The sequence below is a fragment of the Gobius niger genome (assembly GCF_951799975.1).
Source record: "Gobius niger genome assembly, chromosome: 4".
NCBI lineage: Eukaryota > Metazoa > Chordata > Actinopteri > Gobiiformes > Gobiidae > Gobius > Gobius niger.
Genome location: NC_136855.1, coordinates 1,429,690 through 1,454,418, shown reverse-complemented (window position 1 = coordinate 1,454,418; position 24,729 = coordinate 1,429,690).

Below are 24,729 nucleotides of genomic sequence, written 5' to 3'. Positions count from 1 at the left end.
ATATCTACATTAACTTCCACATGCACTTCCACATGCACTTCCACATCTTAATGAACTTCCACATGCACTTCCACATGCACTTCCACATCTTAATGAACTTCCACATGCACTTCCACATGCACTTCCACATCTACATTAGGCAAGGCAAGGCAAGGCAAGGCAAGGCAAGTTTATTTGTAGAGCACAATTCATACACAAGGCAATTCAAAGTGCTTCACAGTTGAAAACAAATAGAATCAATAAAAACATCAACATAAAATTAATCAATTACAGTAAAAGGCGAGAGTGCAGATAAAATACTTTCAGTCATATGCATTGGTAAAAAGAACTGTTTTCAGCCTGGATTTGAACATTGTCAGAGTTGAGGCCTGTCTCACATCCTCGTGAAGACTGTTCCAGATTTTAGCTGCATGAAACTGAAACGCAGCCTCACCGTGTTTATTATTGACTCTGGGAACCACCAGGAGGCCCCTCCCTGAAGTTCTCAGGGCCCGAGATGGTTCATACGGCTCTAACATGTCAGAGATGTACTTTGGAGCTAAACCATGAAAAGACTTGTACACGAGCAGAGCTGTTTTAAAGTCTATTCTCTGAGTGACAGGAAGCCAGTGCAGAGACCGGAGCACTGGACTAATATGGTCATATTTCCTGGTTCTTGTCAGGACTCGAGCAGCAGCGTTCTGGATGTACTGTAGCTGTCTGATAGCTCGTTTAGAGAGGCCAGTGAGTAGGCCGTTACAGTAGTCTAACCTGCTGGAGACAAATGCATGGATAAGTCTCTCTAAGTCTGGTTTTGACACTATTCCTCTGATCTTAGCAATGTTTTTCAGATGGTAAAAAGCTGATGATGTTATTGCTTTGATGTGGCTGTTTAAGTTCAGGTCTGAGTCCATGATCACTCCTAGATTTCTAACCTGATTTTTTGGTTTTAGAGAGAGAGACTCAAGGTGACTGACAACACTTTGTCTTTGTGCCTGTGGGCCAAAAACAATGATCTCAGTTTTGTCTGAGTTTAGTTGGAGAAAGTTGTTTTGCATCCACAAACTGATCTGTTGGATGCAGTGACAGAGTGTATCTACAGGCCCATGTTCACCAGCCGTCAGTGACACGTAGATTTGAGTGTCATCTGCATAGTTGTGGTACGACACATTGTTGCTGTTTATTAGCTGACCCAATGGAAGCATGTACAAGTTGAATAAGAGGGGTCCCAAGATTGACCCCTGGGGGACTCCACAGGTCATGGCAATTTTGTCTGAGACACAGTTGCCAATTTCAATAAAGTACGTCCTGTCCTCGAGATAGGACTTAAACCAGTTTAGAGCAGTACCAGAGATTCCCACCCAGTTTTCTAGCCTGTGAAGTAAGATCCCGTGGTCCACCGTGTCAAAGGCAGCGCTCAGGTCCAGCAGAACTAAGACTGAGACCTTACCTGCGTTGGTGTTCATGCGGATATCATTTGTCACCTTGATCAGAGCTGTCTCAGTGCTGTGGTGGGGCCTAAAGCCTGACTGGAAAGTATCAAACACATTGTTAGACAGGAGAAAGTAAGTGAGCTGCTGATATACTACTTTCTCTAGGACTTTTCCTAAGAATGGCAGGTTTGATATGGGCCGGTAGTTGTTCATTACCTTGGCATCAAGGCTGCTCTTTTTTAGAAGAGGCTTAATGACTGCTGTTTTCAAGGCCTTTGGAAATGCTCCAGTCTGGAGTGAGATGTTAACTAACTGAGCAAGTTGTGGTAACAAGCTGGTCAGCACAGACTTCAGAAATCTAGTGGGTAATTCATCAAGGCAGCATGTACATGAACTCAGACCAGAGATAACCTCTTCGATTGTTTTGTCAGTAACAGGTGTGAAATGTGTCAGCTCAAGGTGTTTATCTGGTGGCAGAGTTTCTTTTTGTGTTGTGGAATTTATGGCATTTTTAATGCTTTGGACTTTGTCATAGAAAAATATTGCAAACTCATTACACTTAGATGTCGAGATTAGTTCTAGGGGCAGTGAAACTGGAGGGTTAGTTAATCTGTTTACTGTGGAAAACAGAACACGAGAATTGTTTCTGCAGTTTGCAATGATTTTAACTTCCACATGCACTTCCACATGCACTTCCACATCTTAATGACCTTCCACATGCACTTCCACATGCACATCGACATCTACATGAACTTCCACATGCACATCCACATGCACTTCCACATCCACATCCACATCCACTTCCACATCCACATACACTTCCACATAAACTTCCACATCCACATGAACTTCCACATGCACTTCCACTTCCAAATGCACTTCCACATGCACTTCCACATCTACATGAACTTCCACATGCTCTTCCACATGCACATGAACTTCCACATCCACATGAACTTCCACATGCACTTCCACATCCACATGAACTTCCACATGCACTTCCACATGCACTTCCACATGCACTTCCACATCCACTTCCACATGCACATCCACATGCACTTCCACATCCACATCCAAATCCACATCCACATGAACTTCCACATGCACTTCCACATCCACATGAACTTCCACATGCACTTCCACATGCTCTTCCACATCCACATGAACTTCCACATGCACTTCCACATCAACATGAACTTCCACATGCACTTTCACATCCACTTCCACATGCACTTCCACATCCACATGAACTTCCACATACACTTCCACATTCACTTCCGCATCCCAGTTAACTTCCACATGCACTTCCACATCCACATGAACTTTCACATGCACTTCCACATGCACTTCCACATGCATTTCCACATCCACTTTCACATCCACTTCCACATGCACTTCCACATCCACTTCCACATCCAATTTCACATGCACTTCCACATGAACTTCCAAATGCACTTCCACATCCACATGAACTTCCACATGCACTTCCACATGAACTTTCACATCCACTTCCACATGCACTTCCACATGAACTTCCAAATGCACTTCCACATCCACATGAACTTCCACATGCACTTCTACATGCACTTCCACATCCACAAGAACTTCAACATACACTTCCACATGCACTTCCACATCCACATGAACTTCCAAATGCACTTCCACATCCACATGAACTTCCACATTCACTTCCACATGCACTTCCACATGCACTTCCACATCCACTTTCACATCCACTTCCACATGCACTTCCACATCCACTTCCACATCCACTTTCACATCCACTTCCACATGCACTTCCACATGAACTTTCACATCCACTTCCAAATGCACTTCCACATCCACATGAACTTCCACATGCACTTCCACATGCACTTCCACATCTACATGCACTTCCACATGCACTTCCACATCCACATGAACTTCCACATGCACATCCACTTCCACAAGCACTTCCACATCTATATGAACTTCCAAATGCACTTCCACTTCCACATGCACTTCCACATGCACTTCCACATGCACTTCCACATCCACTTCCACATGCACATCCACATGCACTTCCACATCCACATCCACATCCACTTCCACATCCACATGAACTTCCACATGCACTTCCACATACACATGCACTTCCACATCCACATGAACTTCCACATGCACTTCCACATGCACTTCCATATCCACATGCGCTTCCACATGCACTTCCACATCCACATGAACTTCCACATGCACTGCCACATGCACTTCCACATCCACATGAACTTCCACATGCACTTCCACATCCACATGCACTTCCATATCCACATGAACTTCCACATGCACTTCCACATCCACATGAACTTCCACATGAACTTCCAAATGCACTTTCACATCCACTTCCACATGCACTTCCACATCCACATGAACTTCCACATACACTTCCACATCCACATGAACTTTCACATGCACTTCCACATCCACATGAACTTCCACATGTACATCCACATCCACATGAACTTCCACATCCACATGAACTTCCACATGCACTTTCACATCCACTTCCACATGCACTTCCACATCCACATGAACTTCCACATACACTTCCACATGCACTTCCACATCCAAGTTAACTTCCACATGCACTTCCACATCCAAGTTAACTTCCATATACACTTCCACATGCACTTCCACATCCACGTTAACTTCCACATGCACTTCCACTTCCACAAGAACTTCCACATGCACTTCCACATGCACTTCCACATCCACTTTCACATCCACTTCCACATCCACTTTCACATCCACTTCCACATGCACTTCCCCATGAACTTTCACATCCACTTCCACATGCACTTCCACATGAACTTCCACATCCACATGCACTTCCACATGCACTTCCACATCCATATGCACTTCCACATACACTTCCACATCCACATGCACTTCCACATCCACATCCACATCCACTTCCACATCCACATGAACTTCCACATGCACTTCCACATACACATGCACTTCCACATCCACATGAACTTCCACATGCACTTCCACATGCACTTCCATATCCACATGCGCTTCCACATGCACTTCCACATCCACATGAACTTCCACATGCACTGCCACATGCACTTCCACATCCACATGAACTTCCACATGCACTTCCACATCCACATGCACTTCCATATCCACATGAACTTCCACATGCACTTCCACATCCACATGAACTTCCACATGAACTTCCAAATGCACTTTCACATCCACTTCCACATGCACTTCCACATCCACATGAACTTCCACATACACTTCCACATCCACATGAACTTTCACATGCACTTCCACATCCACATGAACTTCCACATGTACATCCACATCCACATGAACTTCCACATCCACATGAACTTCCACATGCACTTTCACATCCACTTCCACATGCACTTCCACATCCACATGAACTTCCACATACACTTCCACATGCACTTCCACATCCAAGTTAACTTCCACATGCACTTCCACATCCAAGTTAACTTCCATATACACTTCCACATGCACTTCCACATCCACGTTAACTTCCACATGCACTTCCACTTCCACAAGAACTTCCACATGCACTTCCACATGCACTTCCACATCCACTTTCACATCCACTTCCACATCCACTTTCACATCCACTTCCACATGCACTTCCCCATGAACTTTCACATCCACTTCCACATGCACTTCCACATGAACTTCCACATCCACATGCACTTCCACATGCACTTCCACATCCATATGCACTTCCACATACACTTCCACATCCACATGAACTTCCACATGCACATCCACTTCCACATGCACTTCCACATGCACTTCCACATCCACTTCCACATGCACATCCACATGCACTTCCACATCCACATCCACTTCCACATCCACATGAACTTCCACATGCACTTCCACATCCACATGCACTTCCACATCCACATGAACTTCCACATGCACTTCCACATGCACTTCCACATCCACATGCACTTCCACATGCACTTCCACATCCACATGAACTTCCATATGCACTGCCACATGCACTTCCACATCCACATGAACTTCCACATGCACTTCCACATCCACATCCACTTCCACATCCACTTCCACATGCACTTCCACATCTACATGAACTTCCAAATGCACTTCCACATGCACTTCCACTTCCACATGCACTTCCACATGCACTTCCACATCTACATGAACTTCCACATGCACTTCCACATGCAAATGAACTTCCACATCCACATGAACTTCCTCTTCCACATCCACATGAACTTCCACATGCACATCCACATGAACTTCCACATGCACTTCCACATCCACATGAACTTCCACATACACTTCCACATTCACTTCCGCATCCCAGTTAACTTCCACATGCACTTCCACATCCACATGAACTTTCACATGCACTTCCACATGCACTTCCACATGCATTTCCACATCCACTTTCACATCCACTTCCACATGCACTTCCACATCCACTTCCACATCCAATTTCACATGCACTTCCACATGAACTTCCAAATGCACTTCCACATCCACATGAACTTCCACATGCACTTCCACATGAACTTTCACATCCACTTCCACATGCACTTCCACATGAACTTCCAAATGCACTTCCACATCCACATGAACTTCCACATGCACTTCCACATGCACTTCCACATGCACTTCCACATCCACTTTCACATCCACTTCCACATGCACTTCCACATCCACTTCCACATCCACTTTCACATCCACTTCCACATGCACTTCCACATGAACTTTCACATCCACTTCCAAATGCACTTCCACATCCACATGAACTTCCACATGCACTTCCACATGCACTTCCACATCTACATGCACTTCCACATGCACTTCCACATCCACATGAACTTCCACATGCACATCCACTTCCACAAGCACTTCCACATCTATATGAACTTCCAAATGCACTTCCACTTCCACATGCACTTCCACATGCACTTCCACATGCACTTCCACATCCACTTCCACATGCATATCCACATGCACTTCCACATCCACATCCACATCCACTTCCACATCCACATGAACTTCCACATGCACTTCCACATCCACATGCACTTCCACATCCACATGAACTTCCACATGCACTTCCACATGCACTTCCATATCCACATGCGCTTCCACATGCACTTCCACATCCACATGAACTTCCACATGCACTGCCACATGCACTTCCACATCCACATGAACTTCCACATGCACTGCCACATGCACTTCCACATCCACATGAACTTCCACATGCACTTCCACATCCACATGCACTTCCACATCCACATGAACTTCCACATGCACTTCCACATCCACATGAACTTCCACATGACCTTCCAAATGCACTTTCACATCCACTTCCACATGCACTTCCACATCCACATGAACTTCCACATACACTTCCACATCCACATGAACTTTCACATGCACTTCCACATCCACATGAACTTCCACATGTACATCCACATCCACATGAACTTCCACATCCACATGAACTTCCACATGCACTTTCACATCCACTTCCACATGCACTTCCACATCCACATGAACTTCCACATACACTTCCACATGCACTTCCACATCCAAGTTAACTTCCACATGCACTTCCACATCCACGTTAACTTCCACATGCACTTCCACTTCCACAAGAACTTCCACATGCACTTCCACATGCACTTCCACATCCACTTTCACATCCACTTCCACATCCACTTTCACATCCACTTCCACATGCACTTCCCCATGAACTTTCACATCCACTTCCACATGCACTTCCACATGAACTTCCACATCCACATGCACTTCCACATGCACTTCCACATCCATATGCACTTCCACATACACTTCCACATCCACATGAACTTCCACATGCACATCCACTTCCACATGCACTTCCACATGCACTTCCACATCCACTTCCACATGCACATCCACATGCACTTCCACATCCACATCCACTTCCACATCCACATGAACTTCCACATGCACTTCCACATCCACATGCACTTCCACATCCACATGAACTTCCACATGCACTTCCACATGCACTTCCACATCCACATGCACTTCCACATCCACATGAACTTCCATATGCACTGCCACATGCACTTCCACATCCACATGAACTTCCACATGCACTTCCACATCCACATCCACTTCCACATCCACTTCCACATGCACTTCCACATCTACATGAACTTCCAAATGCACTTCCACATGCACTTCCACTTCCACATGCACTTCCACATGCACTTCCACATCTACATGAACTTCCACATGCACTTCCACATGCAAATGAACTTCCACATCCACATGAACTTCCTCTTCCACATCCACATGAACTTCCACATGCACATCCACATGAACTTCCACATGCACTTCCACATGCACATGAACTTCCACATCCACATGAACTTCCTCTTCCACATCCACATCCACATGAACTTCCACATGCACATCCACATACACTTCCATATGCACATGCACATCCACATGCACTTCCACATCCACATCCACTTCCACATCCACATGAACTTCAACATGCACTTCCACATCCACATGAACTTCCACATGCACTTCCACATGCACTTCCACATCCACATGCACATCCACTTCCACATGCACATCGACCTGCACTTCCACACCCTAATGCACTTCCACATCCACATGCACGTCCACATGCATATCCACTTCCACATGAACTTCCACATCCACATGCACTTCATCTTCCACATGCACTTCCACATGCACTTCCACATCCACATGCACTTCCACAAGCACTTCCACATCCACTTCCACATGCACATCCACATGCACTTCCACATCCACATCCACTTCCACATCCACTTCCAAATGCACTTCCACATCTACATGAACTTCCACATGCACTTCCACATGCACTTCCACTTCCAAATGCACTTCCACATGCACTTCCACATCTACATGAACTTCCACATGCACTTCCACATGCAAATGAACTTTCACATCCACATGAACTTCCTCTTCCACATCCACATGAACTTCCACATGCACATCCACATGAACTTCCACATGCAATTCCACATCCACATGAACTTCCACATGCACATCCACTCCCACTTCCACATGCACTTCCACATCACCATGAACTTCCACATGCACTTCCAAATGCACTTCCACATGCACTTCCACATCCACTTCCACATCCACTTTCACATCCACTTCCACATGCACTTCCACATGAACTTCCAAATGCACTTCCACATCCACATGAACTTCCACATGCACTTCCACATGCACTTCCACATCTACATTAACTTCCACATGCACTTCCACATGCACTTCCACATCTACATTAACTTCCATATGCACTTCCAAATGCACTTCCACATCCACATGCACTTCCACATGCACTTCGACATCCACATGAACTTCCACATGCACATCCACTTCCACATGCACTTCCACATCTACATGAACTTCCATATGCACATCCACATGCACTTCCACTTCCATATGAACTTCCACATGCACTTCCACATGCACATCCACTTCCACATGAACTTCCACATGCACTTCTACATGCACTTCCACATCCACATGAAATTCCACATGCACTTCCACATGCACTTCCACATCCACATGCACTTCCACATGCACTTCCACATCCACATGAATTTCCACATGCACTTCCACATCCACATGAATTTCCTCATGCACTTCCACATGCACATGAACTTCCACATCCACATGAACTTCCACATGCACTTCCACATCCACTTCCACATGCACATCCACATGCACTTCCACATCCACATCCACATCCACTTCCACATCCACATGAATTTCCACATGCACTTCCACATCCACATGAATTTCCTCATGCACTTCCACATGCACATGAACTTCCACATCCACATGAACTTCCACATGCACTTCCACATCCACTTCCACATGCACATCCACATGCACTTCCACACCCACATCCACATCCACTTCCACATCCACATGAACTTCCACATGCACTTCCACATCCACATGCACTTCCACATCCACATGAACTTTCTCATGCACTTCCACATGCACTTCCATATCCACATGCACTTCCACATTCACATGAACTTCCATATGCACTGCCACATGCACTTCCACATCCACATGAACTTCCACATGCACTTCCACATCCACATGCACTTCCACATCCACATGAACTTCCACATGCACTTCCACATCCACATGAACTTCCACATGAACTTCCACATGCACTTTCACATCCACTTCCACATGCACTTCCACATCCACATGAACTTCCACATACACTTCCACATCCACATGAACTTTCACATGCACTTCCACATCCACATGAACTTCCACATGCACATCCACATCCACATGAACTTCCACATGCACTTCCATATGCACTTCCACATGCACTTGCACTTCCACATGCACTTCCACATCCACTTCCACATGCACATCCACATGCACTTCCACATCCAGATCCACTTCCACATCCACATGAACTTCCACATGCACTTCCACATCCACATGCACTTCCACATCCACAAGAACTTCCACATGCACTTTCACATCCACTTCCACATGCACTTCCACATCCACATGAACTTCCACATACACTTCCACACGCACTTCCACATCCACATGAACTTCCATATACACTTCCACATGCACTTCCACATCCACGTTAACTTCCACATGCACTTCCACTTCCACATGAACTTCCACATGCACTTCCACATGCACTTCCACATGCACTTCCACATCCACTTTCACATCCACTTCCACATCCACTTCCACATCCACTTTCACATCCACTTCCACATGCACTTCCACATGAACTTTCACATCCACTTCCACATGCACTTCCACATGAACTTCCACATCCACATGCACTTCCAAATGCACTTCCACATCCACATGAACTTCCAGAAGAATTTCCACATGCACATGATCTTTCACATGCACATCCACATGCACTTCCACTTCCACATGAACTTCCACATGCACTTCCACATGCACTTCCACATGCACTTCCACATCCACTTCCACATGCACATCCACATGCACTTCCACATCCACTTCCACATCCACATGAACTTCCAGATGCACTTCCACATCCACATGCACTTCCACATCCACATGAACTTCCACATGCACTTCCACATGCACTTCCACATCCACATGCACTTCCACATGCACTTCCACATCCACATGAACTTCCACATGCACTGCCACATGCACTTCCACATTCACATGAACTTCCACATGCACTTCCACATCCACATCCACTTCCACATCCACATGAACTTCCACATGCACTTCCATATCCACATGAACTTCCACATGAACTTCCACATGCACTTTCACATCCACTTCCACATGCACTTCCACATCCACATGAACTTCCACATACACTTCCACATCCACATGAACTTTCACATCCACTTCCACATGCACTTCCACATCCACATGAACTTCCACATACACTTCCACATCCACATGAACTTTCACATGCACTTCCACATTCACATGAACTTCCACATGCACTTCCACATCCACATGAACTTCCACATGCACTTTCACATCCACTTCCACATGCACTTCCACATCCACATGAACTTCCACATGCACTTTCACATCCACTTCTACATGCACTTCCACATCCACATGAACTTCCACATACACTTCCACATCCACGTTAACTTCCATATGCACTTCCACATCCACATGAACTTCCACATGCACTTCCACTTCCACATGAACTTCCACATCAACGTAAACTTCCACATGCACTTCCACTTCCACATGAACTTCCACATGCACTTCCACATGCACTTCCACATGCACTTCCACATCCACTTTCACATCCACTTCCACAAGTACTTCCACATCCACATCCACTTTCACATCCACTTCCACATGCACTTCCACATGAACTTTCACATCCACTTCCACATGCACTTCCACATGAACTTCCAAATGCACTTCCACATCCACATGAACTTCCACATGCACTTCCACATGCACTTCCACATCTACATTAACTTCCACATGCACTTCCACATGCACTTCCACATGCACATCCACTTCCACATGCACTTCCACATCTACATGAACTTCCACATGCACTTCCACTTCCAGATGCACTTCCACATGCACTTCCACATCTACATGAACTTCCAGATGAAATTCCACATGCACATGAACTTTCACATGCACATCCACATGCACTTCCACTTCCACATGAACTTCCACATGCACTTCCACATGCACTTCCACATGCACTTCCATATCCACTTCCACATGCACATCCGCATGCACTTCCACATCCACATCCACTTCCACATCCACATGAACTTCCACATGCACTTCCACATCCACATGCACTTCCACATCCACATGAACTTCCACATGCACTTCCACATGCACTTCCACATGCACTTCCACATGCACTTCCACATCCACATGAACTTCCACATGCACTGCCACATGCACTTCCACATCCACATGAACTTCCACATGCACTTCCACATCCACATCCACTTCCACATCCACATGAACTTCCACATGCACTTCCACATCCACATCCACTTCCACATGCACTTCCACATCCACATGCACTTCCACATCCACATGAACTTCCACATGCACTTCCACATGCACTTCCACATGCACTTCCACATGCACTTCCACATCCACATGAACTTCCACATGCACTGCCACATGCACTTCCACATCCACATGAACTTCCACATGCACTTCCACATCCACATCCACTTCCACATCCACATGAACTTTCACATGCACTTCCACATCCACATGAACTTCCACATGCACTTCCACATCCACATGAACTTCCATATACACTTCCACATGAACTTCCACATGAACTTCCACATGCACTTCCACATGCACATGCACTTCCACATGCACTTCCACATCCACTTCCACATGCACATCCACATGCACTTCCACATTCACATCCACTTCCACATCCACATGAACTTCCACATGCACTTCCACATCCACATGCACTTCCACATCCACATGAACTTCCACATGCACTTTCACATCCACTTCCACATGCACTTCCACATCCACATGAACTTCCACATACACTTCCACATGCACTTCCACATCCACGTTAACTACCATATGCACTTCCACATCCACATGAACTTCCATATACACTTCCACATGCACTTCCACATCCACGTTAACTTCCACATGCACTTCCACTTCCATATGAACTTTCACATGCACTTCCACATGCACTTCCACATGCACTTCCACATCCACTTTCACATCCACTTCCACAAGTACTTCCACATCCACTTCCAGATCCACTTTCACATCCACTTCCACATGCACTTCCACATGAACTTTCACATCCACTTCCACATGCACTTCCACATGAACTTCCAAATGCACTTCCACATCCACATGAACTTCCACATGCACTTCCATATGTACTTCCACATCCACATTCACTTCCACATGCACTTCCACATCCACTTCCACATGCACATCCACATGCACTTCCACATCCACTTCCACATCCACATGAACTTCCACATGCACTTCCACATCCACATGAACTTCCACATGCACTTCCAAATCCCCTTGAACTTCCATATACACTTCCACATCCTCATGCAATTCCACATCCACATGAACTTCCACATGCACATCCACTTCCAAATGCACTTCAACATAAACTTCCACATCCACAAGCAATTCCACATCCACATGAACTTCCACATCCACTTTCACATCCACTTCCACATGCACTTCCACATGAACTTTCACATCCACTTCCACATGCACTTCCACATGAACTTCCACATCCACTTTCACATCCACTTCCACATGCACTTCCACATGAACTTTCACATCCACTTCCACATGCACTTCCACATGAACTTCCACATCCACATGCACTTCCACATGCACTTCCACATCCACATGAACTTCCACATGCACATCCACTTCCACATGCACTTCCACATCTACATGTACTTCCACATGCACTTCCACTTCCAGATGCACTTCCACATGCACTTCCACATCTACATGAACTTCCAGATGAAATTCCACATGCACATGAACTTTCACATGCACATCCACATGCACTTCCACTTCCACATGAACTTCCACATGCACTTCCACATGCACTTCCACATGCACTTCCACATCCACTTCCACATGCACTTCCACATGCACTTCCACATCCACATGCACTTCCACATGCACTTCCACATCCACATGAACTTCCACATGCACTGCCATATGCACTTCCACATCCACATGAACTTCCACATGCACTTCCACATCCATATGCACTTCCACATCCACATGAAATTCCACATGCACTTCCACATCCACATGAACTTCCACATGAACTTCCACATGCACTTTCACATCCACTTCCACATGCACTTCCACATCCACATGAACTTCCACATACACTTCCACATCCACATGAACTTTCACATGCACTTCCACATCCACATGAACTTCCACATGCACATCCACATCCACATGAACTTCCACATGCACTTCCACATGCACTTCCACATGCACATGCACTTCCACATGCACTTCCACATCCACTTCCACATGCATATCCACATGCACTTCCACATCCACATCCACTTCCACATCCACATGAACTTCCACATGCACTTCCACATCCACATGCACTTCCACATCCACATGAACTTCCACATGCACTTCCACATCCACATGCACTTCCACATCCACATACACTTCCACATGCAGTTCCACATCCAAGTTAACTTCCACATGCACTTCCACATCCACATGAACTTCCATATACACTTCCACATGCACTTCCACATCCACGTTAACTTCCACATGCACCTCCACTTCCACATGAACTTCCACATGCACTTCCACATGCACTTCCACATGCACTTCCACATCCACTTTCACATCCACTTCCACATCCACTTCCACATCCACTTTCACATCCACTTCCACATGCACTTCCACATGAACTTTCACATCCACTTCCACATGCACTTCCACATGAACTTCCACATCCACATGCACTTCCACATGCACTTCCACATCCACATGCACTTCCAAATGCACTTCCACATCCACATGAACTTCCACATGCACATCCACTTCCACATGCACTTCCACATCTACATGAACTTCCACATGCACTTCCACTTCCAGATGCACTTCCACATGCACTTCCACATCTACATGAACTTCCAGATGAAATTCCACATGCACATGAACTTTCACATGCACATCCACATGCACTTCCACTTCCACATGAACTTCCACATGCACTTCCACATGCACTTCCACATGCACTTCCACATCCACTTCCACATGCACATCCACATGCACTTCCACATCAACATGAACTTCCACATGCACTTCCACATGCACTTCCACATCCACATGAACTTCCACATGCACTTCCACATGCACTTCCACATCCACATGAACTTCCACATGCACTGCCACATGCACTTCCACATCCATATGAACTTCCACATGCACTTCCACATCCACATCCACTTCCACATCCACATGAACTTTCACATGCACTTCCACATCCACATGAACTTCCACATGCACTTACACATCCACTTCCACATGCACTTCCACATCCACATGAACTTCCACATACACTTCCACATCCACATGAACTTTCACATGCACTTCCACATCCACATGAACTTCCACATGCACATCCGCATCCACATGCACTTCCACATGCACTTCCACATCCACTTCCACATGCACATCCACATGCACTTCCACATTCACATCCACTTCCACATCCACATGAACTTCCACATGCACTTCCACATCCACATGAACTTCCACATGCACTTTCACATCCACTTCCACATGCACTTCCACATCCACATGAACTTCCACATACACTTCCACATGCACTTCCACATCCACGATAACTTCCACATGCACTTCCACTTCCACATGAACTTCCACCTGCACTTCCACATGCACTTCCACATGCACTTCCACATCCACTTTCACATCCACTTCCACATGCACTTCCACATCCACTTCCACATCCACTTTCACATCCACTTCCACATGCACTTCCACATGAACTTTCACATCCACTTCCACATGCACTTCCACATGAACTTCCAAATGCACTTCCACATCCACATGAACTTCCACATGCACTTCCACATGCACTTCCACATCTACATTAACTTCCACATGCACTTCCACATGCACTTCCACATCCACATGCACTTCCACATGCACTTCCACATCCACATGAACTTCCACATGCACATCCACATGCACTTCTACATGCACTTCCACATCCACAGGAACTTCCACATGCACTTCCACATGCACTTCCACATCTACATGACCTTCCACATGCACTTCCACATGCACTTCCACATCTACATGAACTTCCACATGCACTTCCACATGCACACGAACTTCCACATCCACATGAACTTCCTCTTCCACATACACTTCTGCATGCACGTCCACATCCACATGCACATGCACTTCCACATGCACTTCCACATCCACTTCCACATACACATCCACATGCACTTCCACATCCACATCCACTTCCACATCCACATGCACTTCCACATGCACTTCCACATCCACATGAACTTCCACATGCACTTCCACATCCACATGAACTTCCACATCCACATGAACTTCCACATGCACTTCCACATCCACATGAACTTCCACATGCACTTCCAAATCCACATGAACTTCCACATGAACTTCCACATCCACATGAACTTCCACATGAACTTCCACATCCACATGAACTTCCACATGCACTTCCACATCCACATGATCTTCCACATGCACTTCCACATCCACATGAACTTCCACATGCACATCCACTTCCACATGCACTTCAACATGCACTTCCACATCCACATGCAATTCCACATCCACATGAACTTCCACATGCACTTCCACATCCACGTGCACTTCCACATCCACATGCTCTTCCACATGCACTTCCACATCAACATGCACTTCCACATCCACATGCACTTCCACATCCACATGCACTTCCACATGCACTTCCACATCCACATGCACTTCCATATGTACTTCCACATCCACATGCACTTCCACATGCACTTCCACATCCACTTCCACATGCACATCCACATGCACTTCCACATCCACTTCCACATCCACTTCCACATGAACTTCCAAATGCACTTCCACATCCACGTGAACTTCCACATGCACTTCCAAATCCCCTTGAACTTCCACATACACTTCCACATCCACATGAACTTCCACATGCACTTCCACATCCACATGATCTTCCACATGCACTTCCACATCCACATGAACTTCCACATGCACATCCACTTCCACATGCACTTCAACATGCACTTCCACATCCACAAGCAATTCCACATCCACATGAACTTCCACATCCACTTTCACATCCACTTCCACATGCACTTACACATGAACATTCACATCCAAATCCACATGCACTTCCACATGAACTTCCACATCCACTTCCACATGCACTTCCACATGAACTTTCACATCCACTTCCACATGCACTTCCACATGCACTTCCACATGAACTTCCACATCCACATGCACTTCCACATGCACTTCCACATCCACATGCACTTCCACATGCACTTCCACATCCACATGAACTTCCACATGCACATCCACTTCCACATGCACTTCCACATCTACATGAACTTCCACATGCACTTCCACTTCCAGATGCACTTCCACATGCACTTCCACATCTACATGAACTTCCAGATGAAATTCCACATGCACATGAACTTTCACATGCACATCCACATGCACTTCCACTTCCACATGAACTTCCACATGCACTTCCACATGCACTTCCACATGCACTTCCACATCCACTTCCACATCCACAAGAACTTCCACATGCACTTCCACATCTACATTAACTTCCACATGCACTTCCACATCCACATGCACTTCCACATGCACTTCCACATCCACATGAACTTCCACATGCACATCCACATGCACTTCTACATGCACTTCCACATCCACAGGAACTTCCACATGCACTTCCACATGCACTTCCACATCTACATGACCTTCCACATGCACTTCCATATGCACTTCCACATCTACATGAACTTCCACATGCACTTCCACATGCACATGAACTTCCACATCCACATGAACTTCCTCTTCCACATACACTTCTGCATGCACTTCCACATCCACATGCACATGCACTTCCACATGCACTTCCACATCCATTTCCACATCCACATGCACTTCCACATGCACTTCCACATCCACATGAACTTCCACATGCACTTCCACATCCACATGAACTTCCACATCCACATGAACTTCCACATGCACTTCAACATCCACATGAACTTCCACATGCACTTCCAAATCCACATGAACTTCCACATGAACTTCCACATCCACATGAACTTCCACATAAACTTCCACATCCACATGAACTTCCACATGCACTTCCACATCCACATGATCTTCCACATGCACTTCCACATCCACATGAACTTCCACATGCACATCCACTTCCACATGCACTTCAACATGCACTTCCACATCCACATGCAATTCCACATCCACATGAACTTCCACATGCACTTCCACATCCACATGCACTTCCACATCCACATGCACTTCCACATGCACTTCCACATCCACATGCACTTCCACATCCACATGCACTTCCACATCCACATGCACTTCCACATGAACTTTCACATCCACTTCCACATGCACTTCCACATGCACTTCCACATGAACTTCCACATCCACATGCACTTCCACATGCACTTCCACATCCACATGCACTTCCACATGCACTTCCACATCCACATGAACTTCCACATGCACATCCACTTCCACATGCACTTCCACATCTACATGAACTTCCACATGCACTTCCACTTCCAGATGCACTTCCACATGCACTTCCACATCTACATGAACTTCCAGATGAAATTCCACATGCACATGAACTTTCACATGCACATCCACATGCACTTCCACTTCCACATGAACTTCCACATGCACTTCCACATGCACTTCCACATGCACTTCCACATCCACTTCCACATCCACAAGAACTTCCACATGCACTTCCACATCTACATTAACTTCCACATGCACTTCCACATCCACATGCACTTCCACATGCACTTCCACATCCACATGAACTTCCACATGCACATCCACATGCACTTCTACATGCACTTCCACATCCACAGGAACTTCCACATGCACTTCCACATGCACTTCCACATCTACATGACCTTCCACATGCACTTCCACATGCACTTCCACATCTACATGAACTTCCACATGCACTTCCACATGCACATGAACTTCCACATCCACATGAACTTCCTCTTCCACATACACTTCTGCATGCACTTCCACATCCACATGCACATGCACTTCCACATGCACTTCCACATCCACTTCCACATCCACATGCACTTCCACATCCACATGAACTTCCACATGCACTTCCACATCCACATGAACTTCCACATCCACATGAACTTCCACATGCACTTCAACATCCACATGAACTTCCACATGCACTTCCAAATCCACATGAACTTCCACATGAACTTCCACATCCACATGAACTTCCACATGAACTTCCACATCCACATGAACTTCCACATGCACTTCCACATCCACATGATCTTCCACATGCACTTCCACATCCACATGAACTTCCACATGCACATCCACTTCCACATGCACTTCAACATGCACTTCCACATCCACATGCAATTCCACATCCACATGAACTTCCACATGCACTTCCACATCCACATGCACTTCCACATCCACATGCACTTCCACATGCACTTCCACATCCACATGCACTTCCACATCCACATGCACTTCCACATCCACATGCACTTCCACATGCACTTCCACATCCACATGCACTTCCACATCCACATGCACTTCCACATGTACTTCCACATCCACATGCACTTCCACATGCACTTCCACATCCACTTCCACATGCACATCCACACGCACTTCCACATGCACTTCCAAATCCCCTTGAACTTCCACATACACTTCCACATCCACATGCAATTCCACATCCACATGAACTTCCACATGCACATCCACTTCCAAATGCACTTCAACATGCACTTCCACATCCACATGCAATTCCACATCCACATGAACTTCCACATGCACATCCACTTCCAAATGCACTTCAATATGCACTTCCATATCCACATGAACTTCCACATGCACTTCCACATCCACATGCACATGCACTTCCACATCCACATGCACGTCCATATCCACTTCCACATGCACTTCCACATCCACATGCACTTCCACATGCACATGCACTTCCACATGCACATGAACTTCCACATCCACATGAACTTCCTCTTCCACACGCACTTCCACATGCACTTCCACTTCCACATGCACTTCCACATGCACTTCCACATCCACTTCCACATGCACATCCACATGCACTTCCACATTCACATCCACTTCCACATCCACATGAACTTCCACATGCACTTCCACATCCACATGCACTTCCACATCCACATGAACTTCCACATGCACTTTCACATCCACTTCCACATGCACTTCCACATCCACATGAACTTCCACATACACTTCCACATGCACTTCCACATCCAGGTTAACTTCCACATGCACTTCCACTTCCACATGAACTTCCACCTGCACTTCCACATGCACTTCCACATGCACTTCCACATCCACTTTCACATCCACTTCCACATGCACTTCCACATCCACTTCCACATCCACTTTCACATCCACTTCCACATGCACTTCCACATGAACTTTCACATCCACTTCCACATGCACTTCCACATGAACTTCCAAATGCACTTCCACATCCACATGAACTTCCACATGCACTTCCACATGCACTTCCACATCTACATTAACTTCCACATGCACTTCCACATGCACTTCCACATCCACATGCACTTCCACATGCACTTCCACATCTACATGACCTTCCACATGCACTTCCACATGCACTTCCACATCTACATGAACTTCCACATGCACTTCCACATGCACACGAACTTCCACATCCACATGAACTTCCTCTTCCACATACACTTCTGCATGCACGTCCACATCCACATGCACATGCACTTCCACATGCACTTCCACATCCACTTCCACATACACATCCACATGCACTTCCACATCCACATCCACTTCCACATCCACATGCACTTCCACATGCACTTCCACATCCACATGAACTTCCACATGCACTTCCACATCCACATGAACTTCCACATCCACATGAACTTCCACATGCACTTCCACATCCACATGAACTTCCACATGCACTTCCAAATCCACATGAACTTCCACATGAACTTCCACATCCACATGAACTTCCACATGAACTTCCACATCCACATGAACTTCCACATGCACTTCCACATCCACATGATCTTCCACATGCACTTCCATATCCACATGAACTTCCACATGCACATCCACTTCCACATGCACTTCAACATGCACTTCCACATCCACATGCAATTCCACATCCACATGAACTTCCACATGCACTTCCACATCCACGTGCACTTCCACATCCACATGCTCTTCCACATGCACTTCCACATCAACATGCACTTCCACATCCACATGCACTTCCACATCCACATGCACTTCCACATGCACTTCCACATCCACATGCACTTCCATATGTACTTCCACATCCACATGCACTTCCACATGCACTTCCACATCCACTTCCACATGCACATCCACATGCACTTCCACATCCACTTCCACATCCACTTCCACATGAACTTCCACATGCACTTCCACATCCACATGAACTTCCACATGCACTTCCAAATCCCCTTGAACTTCCACATACACTTCCACATCCACATGAACTTCCACATGCACTTCCACATCCACATGATCTTCCACATGCACTTCCACATCCACATGAACTTCCACATGCACATCCACTTCCACATGCACTTCAACATGCACTTCCACATCCACAAGCAATTCCACATCCACATGAACTTCCACATCCACTTTCACATCCACTTCCACATGCACTTACACATGAACTTTCACATCCAAATCCACATGCACTTCCACATGAACTTCCACATCCACTTCCACATGCACTTCCACATGAACTTTCACATCCACTTCCACATGCACTTCCACATGAACTTCCACATCCACATGCACTTCCACATGCACTTCCACATCCACATGCACTTCCACATGCACTTCCACATCCACATGAACTTCCACATGCACATCCACTTCCACATGCACTTCCACATCTACATGAACTTCCACATGCACTTCCACTTCCAGATGCACTTCCACATGCACTTCCACATCTACATGAACTTCCAGATGAAATTCCACATGCACATGAACTTTCACATGCACATCCACATGCACTTCCACTTCCACATGAACTTCCACATGCACTTCCACATGCACTTCCACATGCACTTCCACATCCACTTCCACATCCACAAGAACTTCCACATGCACTTCCACATCTACATTAACTTCCACATGCACTTCCACATCCACATGCACTTCCACATGCACTTCCACATCCACATGAACTTCCACATGCACATCCACATGCACTTCTACATGCACTTCCAAATCCACAGGAACTTCCACATGCACTTCCACATGCACTTCCACATCTACATGACCTTCCACATGCACTTCCACATGCACTTCCACATCTACATGAACTTCCACATGCACTTCCACATGCACATGAACTTCCACATCCACATGAACTTCCTCTTCCATATACACTTCTGCATGCACTTCCACATCCACATGCACATGCACTTCCACATGCACTTCCACATCCACTTCCACATCCACATGCACTTCCACATGCACTTCCACATCCACATGAACTTCCACATGCACTTCCACATCCACATGAACTTCCACATCCACATGAACTTCCACATGCACTTCAACATCCACATGAACTTCCACATGCACTTCCAAATCCACATGAACTTCCACATGAACTTCCACATCCACATGAACTTCCACATGAACTTCCACATCCACATGAACTTCCACATGCACTTCCACATCCACATGATCTTCCACATGCACTTCCACATCCACATGAACTTCCACATGCACATCCACTTCCACATGCACTTCAACATGCACTTCCACATCCACATGCAATTCCACATCCACATGAACTTCCACATGCACTTCCACATCCACATGCACTTCCACATCCACATGCACTTCCACATGCACTTCCACATCCACATGCACTTCCACATCCACATGCACTTCCACATCCACATGCACTTCCACATGCACTTCCACATCCACATGCACTTCCACATCCACTTCCACATGTACTTCCACATCCACATGCACTTCCACATGCACTTCCACATCCACTTCCACATGCACATCCACACGCACTTCCACATGCACTTCCAAATCCCCTTGAACTTCCACATACACTTCCACATCCACATGCAATTCCACATCCACATGAACTTCCACATGCACATCCACTTCCAAATGCACTTCAACATGCACTTCCACATCCACATGCAATTCCACATCCACATGAACTTCCACATCCACATGAACTTCCTCTTCCACATGCACTTCCACATGCACTTCCACATCCACATGCACATGCACTTCCACATGCACTTCCACATGCATTTCCACATCCACTTCCATATCCACATGCACTTCCACATCCACATCCACATGCACTTCCACATAAACTTCCACATCCACATGAACTTCCACATGCACTTCCACATCCACATGAACTTCCACATGCACTTCCACATCCACACGCAATTCCACATCCACATGAACTTCCACATGCACTTCCACATCCACATGCACTTCCACATGTACTTCCACATCCACATGCACTTCCACATCCACTTCCACATGCACATCCACATGCACTTCCACATCCATATGAACTTCCACATGCACTTCCAAATCCCCTTGAACTTCCACATACACTTCCACATCCACATGCAATTCCACATCCACATGAACTTCCACATGCACATCCACTTCCAAATGCACTTCAACATGCACTTCCACATCCACATGCAATTCCACATCCACATGAACTTCCACATGCACATCCACTTCCAAATGCACTTCAACATACACTTCCACATCCACATGCAATTCCACATCCACATGAACTTCCACATGCACATCCACTTCCAAATGCACTTCAATATGCACTTCCATATCCACATGAACTTCCACATGCACTTCCACATCCACATGCACATGCACTTCCACATCCACATGCACGTCCATATCCACTTCCACATGCACTTCCACATCCACATGCACTTCCACATGCACATGCACTTCCACATGCACATGAACTTCCACATCCACATGAACTTCCTCTTCCACACGCACTTCCACATGCACTTCCACATCCACATGCACTTCCACATGCACTTCCACATCCACTTCCACATGCACATCCACATGCACTTCCACATTCACATCCACTTCCACATCCACATGAACTTCCACATGCACTTCCACATCCACATGCACTTCCACATCCACATGAACTTCCACATGCACTTTCACATCCACTTCCACATGCACTTCCACATCCACATGAACTTCCACATACACTTCCACATGCACTTCCACATCCAGGTTAACTTCCACATGCACTTCCACTTCCACATGAACTTCCACCTGCACTTCCACATGCACTTCCACATGCACTTCCACATCCACTTTCACATCCACTTCCACATGCACTTCCACATCCACTTCCACATCCACTTTCACATCCACTTCCACATGCACTTCCACATGAACTTTCACATCCACTTCCACATGCACTTCCACATGAACTTCCAAATGCACTTCCACATCCACATGAACTTCCACATGCACTTCCACATGCACTTCCACATCTACATTAACTTCCACATGCACTTCCACATGCACTTCCACATCCACATGCACTTCCACATGCACTTCCACATCCACATGAACTTCCACATGCACATCCACATGCACTTCTACATGCACTTCCACATCCACAGGAACTTCCACATGCACTTCCACATGCACTTCCACATCTACATGACCTTCCACATGCACTTCCACATGCACTTCCACATCTACATGAACTTCCACATGCACTTCC